An 11,749-nucleotide genomic window follows, 5' to 3' on the forward strand; every position below is an offset into this window, starting at 1 on the left:
CAGCTGGAGGTCAAAAGAGTATAGCCTCTGTAGAAAGCCCGAACTGACTTTCCAAACAAAAGCTCTGTCTCTTATCACCTCCCTCACCGAGGTCTCCAGTCACGTACCCAACACGTAAACAAAAAAGATAACGAGAGTTAATAGGATAATTCAAAAACTTTAACGAATGGGGAGAAGGCGGAAAATCACGACACTAAAACTTGTATTATATGTGATACACAATTTCCTTAAAGATAAACACTCATATACTAAATGCCCTAATATTAATTGTTAACTAAATCAAAAGGTTGACTAAAAAGTTAAAAATTACGTTAACATCTGACACCTTGCTCCCCGAGGAGCTGTAAGGAAAGAATGAAGACAACCTACAACAGGCAAACATACAGTAATAGAGTAGCAAATATGAAAGCAAAATATATTACATCAACATAATATACCATTGGGGAATAGAAACCAAAAGCTTCATTTATCTTACCATTATTCTAAAGATTAAGTGATAATACCATCTTCTAATAAAAAAAGAATATTTTATTTTTCATTTAACCTATTGGAGAAACGAGCAGGGTGACGTATGAGAAAGAAAGGCAAACTAATCAATATAGGGGGAAAGGGCATCAGGAATCTTATTTTCGGAACCCTTTATGTGCTTTATCACCAGTTTAAATTCTTGAAGAAAGAGAGCCCAGCGCAAAATTCTCTGGTTGGCTCCTTTCATCTGTTCAATATAAACCATTGGGTTATGGTCAGTCTAGACCTCTATGGGAAAAGTAAAATTGGTTACATAGGGTTTAAAGTGCATAAGGCTGCGGACCAAAGCAAGGGCTTCTTTTTCAATTGTTGCGTATCTTTTTTCAGCCGCCAGTAACTTACGCCTGAAATAAGATACCGGGTGAACTTCCCCTTCCTCATTCCTTTGAAAGAGAACACCACCAATCCCTATATCACTGGCATCCACATCAATGATAAATGGCTTCTGAAAATCTGGGGAAATTAAAATGGGGTTAGTCAAAAGCACAGATTTAAGCTTATTAAAAGCTTCCTCACATTGCTGCAACCAAAAGAATTTCTGACCCTTTTTTAGGAGTTTTGCAAGAGGTTGAGCATGGTCTGAGAAATTTCTAACATACCTTCGGTAATAGCCAATCATACCTAGAACCCTTCTCACCTCTCTGACATTACTGGGGCTTTTCAAATTAACAATAGCCTCAAGGTTAGCTTGTTTCGGAGCCACCTGACTCAAACCTACCTCGTGACCCAAATAACAAACCTTAGTCTTGCCAAATTCACACTTGGCTAAATTTATAACCAAACCAGCAGACCGAAGAGCCTCAAATACCTTACGCAATCTCACCACATGAGTACACCAATCGTCACTATATACAACCAAGTCATCAATATAAGTTTCAGTTCCCTTTAAACCACAAATTACCCTATTCATAAGCCTCTGGAAAGTACACGCGGCATTTTTCATCCCAAAGGGCATTGCCTTATACTCGTAAAGGCCGAAGGGAGTTACAAATGCAGAAATCGCTCTTGTTTGATCAGACAGGGGAACCTGCTCATAGCCTTTAAATAAATCTAATTTTATAATAAACTTAGTAGCCCCTATGTGATCAAGACAGTCATCTATCCGAGACAAAGGAAAAGAGTCATTCTTAGTGTGTGCATTAACCTTACGGTAGTCTACACACATACGGAACTTTCCGTCGGACTTTTTAACAAGAACTATAGGAGAACTCCAGGGACTAACAAAAGGCTGAATGAGGTCGTGCTCCAACATATACTCAATACCCTTACTGACTATATCCCTTTTCACGGGATTCAACCGGTATGGACTTTGCTTAACAGGAGGAGCACTTCCCATATCAACATCATGCTGAAGAAGATTAGTTCTACCTGGAGAATCCTGAAATAAATATGTAAAGGAATAAATTAAATCAACTACATCTTTTCTTTGATTAACATCCAAATGTTCCAAACCTTCCTGCAAGATTCCTAAATTTTGAAAATTTTCAAACAAAACATTGGAAGGAACAGGATACAATAAGTCATCAGATTCTTCAGGAGGAACATCTACTACTACCGACATAAGTTCATACACAATCGCTAAAGGATCGACACTTTTACAATGATATGGCTTCAATCTCTTTATATGATAAATTCTACACTTTCTACTTGAGCCAGGAGCTTCAATTTCGTAATTGATCTCTGACAGCTTCCTCTGTACCTTCCAGGGACCCTTATACCTTGGTTCAAGAAAATTGTCCGAGCCATACTTGAAACCAAAACCAATTCTCCAGGTTCAAAAGAACGAGGTTTAGCTTTTCTGTCAAAATTATCCTTCATTACAGCCTGCGAATAACTCAGATTTTCCCGTGCAAATTTTCAAGCACAGAACAACCTATTTTTCAAATCCTCTATAAATTCTCCAACTTCAACCTCTCCCCTTCGACCGTACTGTAGCACTTCGCTAAAAATTTCTAGAGGACCACAAACTCTATGACCGAATACCAATTCGAAGGGATCTACACCAGTGGAAGAATTTGGATCATACCTAATAGCAGCGAGGGCAAAGGGAAGTGCTTTATCCTACTCACTACCTTGTTCGAAACAAGGTTTTTTTTTTCAAAATTTATTTAATGGTCTGGTGAAACTTCTCCACCACCCCTTGACTCTCCGGGTGATAAGGTACGCTGGTAATGTGCTGCATGGCCAGTTCAGCACATTTACCTCTAAATACCTTACTCGTGAAATTTGTACCACAATCTTTCTGAATAACACGAGGGAGACCATACCTGGAATAAAATTCTATTAACCTTTCAAAAACAACTTTAGATGTAATACGTCTCATAGAGAATGCTTTGAGAAATCTAGAGGCTCTATCCATAATAGTTACTAAATAAACATAACCAGACTTGGATTTAAGTGAAGGACCAACGACATCTATCAGCAATTCCAAGAATGGTTCACCAATGGGAAAGATAGGATGTAAGGGAGCTTTGGGAATTATTTGATTTGGCTTTCCCATAACCTGACATACCTCACATTCCTTCACATAATGCTTCACAGAAGATTTCATCCCAGGCCACCAAAAATACTTTGCTAATTTTCGGAAAGTTTTCCATATCCCAAAATGGACTGAGAGAAATTTGTTGTGAAAAATATTCATTACCGATTCATGGAACTGGGACGGAACCACAATTTGTGCAATCTGAGAAGTCTTGCTCAGATCATCTGTCGAAGGACGACTAAATCTGTAAAGTAAACCTTTGGTTATACCAAACCGAGGTTTAGTCAAATCATTAATGTCTCACAATTCAAAGTGGAATTCTTTTTTTTTCTGGGCTTCAATAAAGGCCAATCGATCTGAATCAGGTTTCAAATCATTAGTGATAATACTACTACCACTATTTACTTACCCAGGCCTTTTTACATCTACTTCTGAACTACTAAGCATTGAATCATCATCGACATCAAGTAGATCAGCAGCTCTTGCTGCGGCACGGGTTGTTACAGCTATGGGACAAACATTAATGGACAATATAGGAAATAATTCCTGACCCTCACTATTGACCATATCATAGCCCAAAATACCGTCAATCCCAGGAATGGGGAAACTATCAACAACAGCCAACTTGGTAACCTTATCACATCCGGGAAAAGACAACCTGACATCCACCAACGGAGCAGAAACAACAGCGTTGGGGAATCCTCCCAGAACGACATAATTCCCTGAATACTCTTTACAACCTTTCAAGGTATCCCTCAACACAAGAGAAAGAGCTGTACTAGTGTCCCTCAAGAACTTTACTTTGACAATCTTGGATCCAAGAAAAATTTTACCAGGCCATACGTATTTGTCAAAATCTAGTCACAACTGTTTTTTATCAGAAGTGTCACTACTACTAGTATCTACCTTACTGCTAACTACAGATTTTTCCACTCGATTATCACAAGAACTAGACCTGTCAGAAATTAACAAAACTGGATTTTGGCCGTTTCTCTCAAGATGTTGTCTACGGGCATTGCACTGGTTCTGAAAATGACCTGGCTTGTCACACCAAAAACAGGTTACTCTACGTCCAGTACCTATGTTACCATTATTATTATTATATCTTTGATTATTGCCATAATTAGATGTATCTAGGTTACCATTATCATTATTATGCCTTTGATTATTGCCATAATTAGATGTTCCTCTATTAACAAAGACACTAGGGGGAGGAGACCCTCCTGAGACTATACCAATATTCCTACCATCTGAAAAAGAATTATCATTATTATTCTTAGGAATATTAGGAGTCATCGAAGGTGGTTCTCCCCTCCTTCCACTACTGTGGCCATGGGAAGATGGATCATATAAACTCTGTACCCAAAGTTACTATTGCTAGAGCAATGGGTCAACACATATTCATCTGCCAACTTAACGGCACTACTCAGCTTCATAGCTTTGACCTCCTTAAAATGGACGCTCAACTCTTTGCTACATGCCTATTTGAATTCCACAAGGAGCAACAATTCCCGCAACGCAGCAAAAGACACCACTTGTCGGCTCTTCAGCCAGTCGTCAAATTATTCCTCCTTGACCTGAGCAAATTCTACAAAAGACTGTAAAGGATGTTTACTATAATTCCTAAATTTTAGGAGATAGGCCTCGTGAACCAAATCCTAGGCTTTTAATACCAGCATTTTGACCTTATGATAGTCCCTGGCAATTCCCTCCTCTGAGGCATTGTACACTCGGATAGCCGGATAGCCTTGCTCAACAACTTACATTGTATTAAAACAGTCCACATTTCGGAGGGCCAAGAAAACCGGGCGGCAACATGCTCAACGGCTTTGAAAAATTCAGGAACATTGTTCTCATCAAAGACTGGCACCAACTTTAGTAGTGCACCTAAATTAAACCGGTCCTGGAACATACCTTTAGGGGAACTGACCAAATTGGCCCCCTGTAACCTAGCCATCTATATATTCAACTTCACCATCTCTACCTTTTGACGCCTCACCCGCTCGTTTTCCTTAAATTCTATATTCTTTAACTCAAATCGTTTACAAATTAATTTATATTCTACCTCCTCTTTAGATTCACGCGGAGTATGAACAGAAGCCAGGGGTCTGACTGGCAAAGAATTAAGGGGAGGGGGCAAAAATGGATTACGAGAAACATTAGCCTTAGGTATATTCGAGGGACCTTCATAAATAATACCAATACGAGGAGGATCCTCGAACAAAGTCAAACCAGCTCCCAAGCTCAACCTATCCTCTTCCAAATCATCATTAATACTACCTTCACCATCACTATATACTTCAGTTTCACTCAGCAAATGTTCGGCTTCAGCTAAATCCTGGGCAATCTTACCCTTCACAACCTCCAATACATCTTTCTTAGTGCCCGCTGACTTCATCGGAACACCCAACCCCTGTACACAAGCAACAAACTGCTTCTTATTTAAAAAAGGCAAGTACTTCAGGCAGTCAGCAGACACCAAAAATTTAACCGGGTTAAAGTTAAACTTCAAAAAATTGATAACTCAGGGAGAAAGGCAATACTATAATATAAATATTGAAGAGATCACCCAAATGTCGCTCCACACACCAAAATACCAGATACCCCCTAGTACATCTATCATGTCACGGTTACCAATTATTACGACCCTTATTGGGCCGTGGTGTAGGTTTGTCTGCACTAAAGGATGCACACTCAGAGTTGTTACATAGTATCAAGCAAAAGATGGTCAATGGAGACAAAAACACTCGGATAAAAACTTAACAATATTTATTAACAAACCAAAAGTAATCAAAGTCAACCTTGTGACTGCCAAGGACAAACTCTATTCCTTAGATAAATCCCTTTGGGATTCCTAACTAGTAAAAACTAAGCCCTAAACAGAGATAATAGAGAGAATCACATGAATGTAAATACGTCAAAATATACAATATAACTGGCCAGATCAAAATGAATAAAATTACCAATACCTATAACTAAAGAGGTTGTGAAGGAAGGCAATGAGTAACAGGGAGAAAACACTTTATCTCCTACTTATGTTTATAATCTAAACTTAATATATACACAATAATATAAAATCCACGAGGCTGTAAACATAATAAGAATTTATAATTATAACAAAACAAACCAAAAGTGGCAACAAATTCCAACTGTCTCAACAGTTCATTAAAGTATATATCTACAAGTAAAAATGATATTGAATAAAAAAAAAAAATATCGCCTCATACTCAGAAGGAGAATCTGTGATCACAGAATAATGATAAATGTCTTGCTTTACATTAGGCCGTGATTCCAATAATTCCAGAACTCTGATAACGGGGGAGCACAGAAGCACCAGGAAGGAGTCGAGAGGTCCTGCATTACCCTACAAAAAGGAACGCTTATCTAGGATCTTTCTCCCTACTAGACTCCTGACGGACATCAAGGCCCCCACAGCTGCAGTAAATTCCAAGACGTCCTGAGAAGCGAATGCTCTTAACACCTCAGGAAAAATCTTCCACTGAGGCGGCAGATGGATAAGACCGTCGGTGGAACAAATCACCTGCAATACAAGCAGGATGCAACACCGCAGGTGGCCAGAAACGTACCTGCGAAGGACAGTACTCAAAATACGTCCAAAGGCGGTGATAAAATTTCATAAGTGCGGCAGCTGGAGGTCAAAAGAGTATAGCCTCTGTAGAAAGCCCGAACTGACTTTCCAAACACAACCTCTGTCCCTTATCACTTCCCTCAACGAGGTCTCCAGTCACGTACCCAAAACGTAACAAAAAAGATAACGAGAGTTAATAGGGTATTTCAGAAACTTAACGAACGGGGAGGAGGCGCAAAAACACCACACTAAAACTTGTAGTATATACGATAGAACATTTCCTTAAAGATAAAACTTATATAATAAAAACTTAAAAATTACGTTAACATCTGATATATATATATATATATATATATATATATATATATATATATATATATATATATATATATATATATATATATATATATATATATATATATATATAGATATATATGTGTGTATATATATATATATAAATATATATATATATATATATATATATATATATATATATATATATATATATATATATATATATATATATATATATATATATATATATATATATGTATATATAATATATATATATATATATATATATATATATATATATATAGAGAGAGAGAGAGAGAGAGAGAGAGAGAGAGAGAGAGAGAGAGAGAGAGAGAGAGAGAGAGAGAGAGAGAGAGAGAGAGAGAGAGAGAGTATGTTTAAATAAAAAGTAAAAATTCAATAAAATCTTAGAGGTGCATTTTTTGATACCCAAAGACTAGGAATTACCAAGGTATTAACCAGTTAAATTAACTTTGATAACATCAATAGTAAAAAAATATTGATATAATTTCTCCTCCTGCTTTAAACTTTAGGTATTGTAAGCTTCTGGTATTCCAAAAAATATGAGTGTAGTCACTGAAGGAAAGAAGGATATTAATGGTTGTAGTGATATTACTGTTGACCAAGTAATAAAGAAAAGAAAAGACTTAATTTGCAGAGAGAGAGAGAGAGAGAGAGAGAGAGGGGGGGAGGAGAGAGAGAGAGAGAGAGAGAGAGAGAGAGAGAGAGAGAGAGAGAGAGAGAGAGAGAGGGGGGAGAGAGAGGGGGGAGGGGGAGGAGAGAGGGGGAGAGAGAGAGGGATTATGCTTGGCTAATGTTAGAATAATCAGAATACGATGACAATGAAGGATAATTTACTCTGTGTTCATAAGTGGTAGAACTGCTTTATATATATATATATATATATTATATATATATATATATATATATATATATATATATATATATATATATATATATATTTATATATATATACATGTATATATATATATATAATATATATATATATATATATATATATATATATATATATATATATATATATATTATATATGAACAGTTTTTTCTTGAATCTAAACTTGGTTATATTCTTTGGTTGATATGGATAGAAGGGAAGAAATAAATATATAAAACTTGAGTTACCGTGAAATAACTTTATATATTTTATATATGTATAAAAAGTAAAATAAAACTGAAGCCTAAAGTAATGCAAACTCATTTTACCTGCAAAAATGTAGTTCAACATCTTTTGAAACTCATATATCGAATGCTATTAAATAGTTCACATAAAACAGATACTCGCCAGTGGTTTCCTTAACCCATGTCTTATTCTTGCTATCATGGAGGTTTCACTAAAGGAACTAATTATGCGAGGAAAGCAATTATGAGTAGTGGCAATCTTAAAACTTAAGGAGAAATACTGTACGAATAGCTGCCGTTTTCTGATCTACATGCCACAAAATGCCACTATTTCTTCAAATAATAAAAAACAATAATAAGAACAAACTGCGATGCAAAATGAAAACAGTTATTAAATGATACAAAAAATTACCGTAGATGAAAAAGTTTCCTCTACTCTGCCCAAATCAAATCCTGGCTACGCATGTTCTGCTGTCTGTAATTAGGTTTGCCTAATGATGAGTTTTTCGTCCTATAAGATAACTGCCTAGAATAATATTTCAATTAAAATATACAATTTTTACGCAAGGAAATTCCATCTTTTAATATTACAGTATTTTTTTTTTTTTTTTGTATTTCGATATCTCTAGAGCCTTCAGATAGGGCGCATTTCAAGTAAATATATAAATTTATGTCTTTTATGAAAAGTGCTGTTAAGAATATTTCAGAATTGACAACCTATTTAAAGATTATTTTTCGAATACTTCATCAGTCCTGAGCCATTATAAGAAGGGTGAATTTAGTTTTCCGATATTTTGTGAAGGTCCTAGTCCATTATCTTAGTTACTTGTGGTCGTTACATGATTTCAAACGACAGAGAACTTTTTGAAAAGCTCAATACGAAGCAGATGGAAAGAAATGGCTGAAAAGAAGCCAATGGTATTAGAAAAGTAAATCTTCAATGAATATCTGATACATAAGCCAACAGTTTTTCACAAGCTACAAAAACACAAATAAATCTACGTGAAATATGTCGTAAGTGAAAAGTTCTAGATAACCTCTAGTGTTTTCTTTTGGAAATCGTAGGTAGCACTGAATATCTATATGTTGAGTTTTTTTTCCCTCACTTGCCTCTTCCCCTCCAGAAGACTTGATGAATGGACTTTTCTCCAAATGATTTCTTATGTATATCAGATAGACATTTCATCGATGTCTTTGATGAGGGACTTTCCTTCCAAAGGTAGAGATGAGTCTCTTCTTCCCTCTTAGGAACGATTTCCTTCGACTAAAACCTTTACAAGGTATTAGGTGTGATATTAGAGAGCAGTTGTCCTTTGCAGATATGCGAGGTAATATGTGAATGAAAAGTGTTATGTAGATGAGTGAAAATGACTGAGAATCTTTAAATATTCTATTGGCTGAAATAATCCTAATTTATCTCGATCTCTAAGAAGACTTTTTTGGCCTTCAAAATCTCAAAGCAAAGTCTCTCTCTCTCTCCTCTCTCTCTCTCTCTCTCTCTCTCTCTCTCTCTCTCTCTCTCTCTCTCTCTCTCTCATACTTAAACCTGATTAAAATCTGAGCGATGATCTCTCCATCTTCGGCGAACGAAATTCTTTTGAGAAGTTAGATTTGAAAGTATCAGGATTCCATGAATATGATACGGGAAGTGCAATAAACATTTCATAACACTTATTACTCATTGATTATTACTTTGTCTGTCGTACTAGAAACATGTTACTGATGGCAGATATCAACTGTACATTTTACTAACCAATTTCTTATTCCCTGCTATCATGGGGTTTCACTAAAGGCCCAGCTAGGGGAGGAAAGCAAGTAGGAGTAGTGGTAATCCTCAACTTAAGGAGAAAATGATGTACGAGTAGCTGCAGTACTCTGACCTACACTCAAAACAAATATTCTATGAAGCATTAATTTAATCATTAACCTAAGAAAAACAAACGTTAATTGGAATTGAAAATAATTCTTGAATAATGCAAGAATTAAAGTAGATAAGAATTTCCATTTACCCTGCCCTTAGCAAATACTTTGCTACGCTTATTCGACTGTCTCTCAATAAGTTTGCCTAATAATATTAGTTTTTTTTTTTTATTATAAAATAGATCCCTATAAAGTTAATGTCTAGAGTAATATATGATTTAAAATCTTGAATTCGAAGCAAAAACCTCCCCTTTCCTAGTATTGCGGCGTTTGAAATATTTCGATAACTCTAGAGCTTTCAGATAACTCGTAATTCAAGTGAATATATAAATTCCTGTCATTGTTGAAATTGCCGTTAAAATATTTTAGAATTAGCAACCGGCTTCAATACTATTTTCCGAATACTTCATCATTATAAGCAAAGTATTCTTATATTTCGTGAGGGACGTGGTGAATTCTCTTAGTTACTAGTTATCGAATCCATATTATCCAACGACAGCCACTTTTGAGAAGTTGAAAACGAATCAGATGGAAAGAAATATTGGATAAGAAGCCGAAAAACATTGAGAAAAGTAAATATTCAATGCAATTCTGATAAAAATGCTATACATAAGCCAACAGTTTTCAGAAACTACGGAAAGCCAAGAAAAAATTAATGACAAATTTTGCCGTAATTGACATGTTCAGGATAGCCTTCTGTATTCTCTGTTGGAAATCGTAGGCATCACAAAATAACTATCTGCTTATCGATTTTTTTCCTCTTAATGAAAGACTTTCCCTTACTTGCCTCTGTCCCTTCAAAGGTAATGATGAATGCCATTTTCTCTGAAGGATTTCGTAGGTATCCTTTATGGACCATTTCATCAATGTCTTTCATGATGGACTTTCCGATTAAAGGTAGAGATGATATATCTGCTTCCCTCTTATGAGCGATTTCTCTCGATTGAAACCTTCACAGCAGATCAGGTGTAATATTAAAGGGGCAAAAGTATTCGGCAAATATGTGAGGTAATACTGGAATGGAAAAGTGTTATGTAGATGAGTGGAAATTACTGACAATCTTCAAAAACTCTTCTGCCAGAAATAATCTTATTTTTTTCTGGATCTCTCTATAGACATTTTTTTGCGTTCAAAAACTCACAAAATCTCTCTCTCTCTCTCTCTCTCTCTCTCTCCTCTCTCTCTCTCTCTCTCTCTCTCTCTCTCTCTCTCTCTCTCTCTCTCTCTCTCTCAATACGTTTCATTCGCAACTTGAAGGTTTTCAACCCATTTCCAATTGAAAAATTTCTGTATAATAAATTCAAACTCCCTTTTTGATATACTCAACATTTTCTATCGGTACTGCATCTTTATTTATGATGGCAACCATAGTACACTACCTATCTCCAGCTATAATTTGTTAAATTCCAGAATGCTGGTCCATTGATTCCACCTTTTATTTTTACTTCTACTGTTTTGCCTTAACTTCGTATGTGCAACGTAGAGGTCACGACAAGAAGAGAAAACTAAAAACTAAGATCCTTACGTTATAGCTAAATTGACTATCGATATTGAATGACGTGTTTTTTTCTCTTAAAAGAATAAGACAAAAATGAGAAAATGCTAAATGCATTTCACTTTGAAATGATGTGAAAGAATTTCTTTCAGACAGAGTGACTACAACAGAGTTGACGCCATTAGACTGGGGGATTATGACTCTACTTCCAATTTCCATAAAATACCAACCCAAATTCTCTCTCTCTCTCTCTCTCTCTCTCTCTCTCTCCTCTCTCTCT

Source organism: Palaemon carinicauda, chromosome 10 (genome assembly GCF_036898095.1).
Source record: "Palaemon carinicauda isolate YSFRI2023 chromosome 10, ASM3689809v2, whole genome shotgun sequence".
Lineage (NCBI taxonomy): Eukaryota > Metazoa > Arthropoda > Malacostraca > Decapoda > Palaemonidae > Palaemon > Palaemon carinicauda.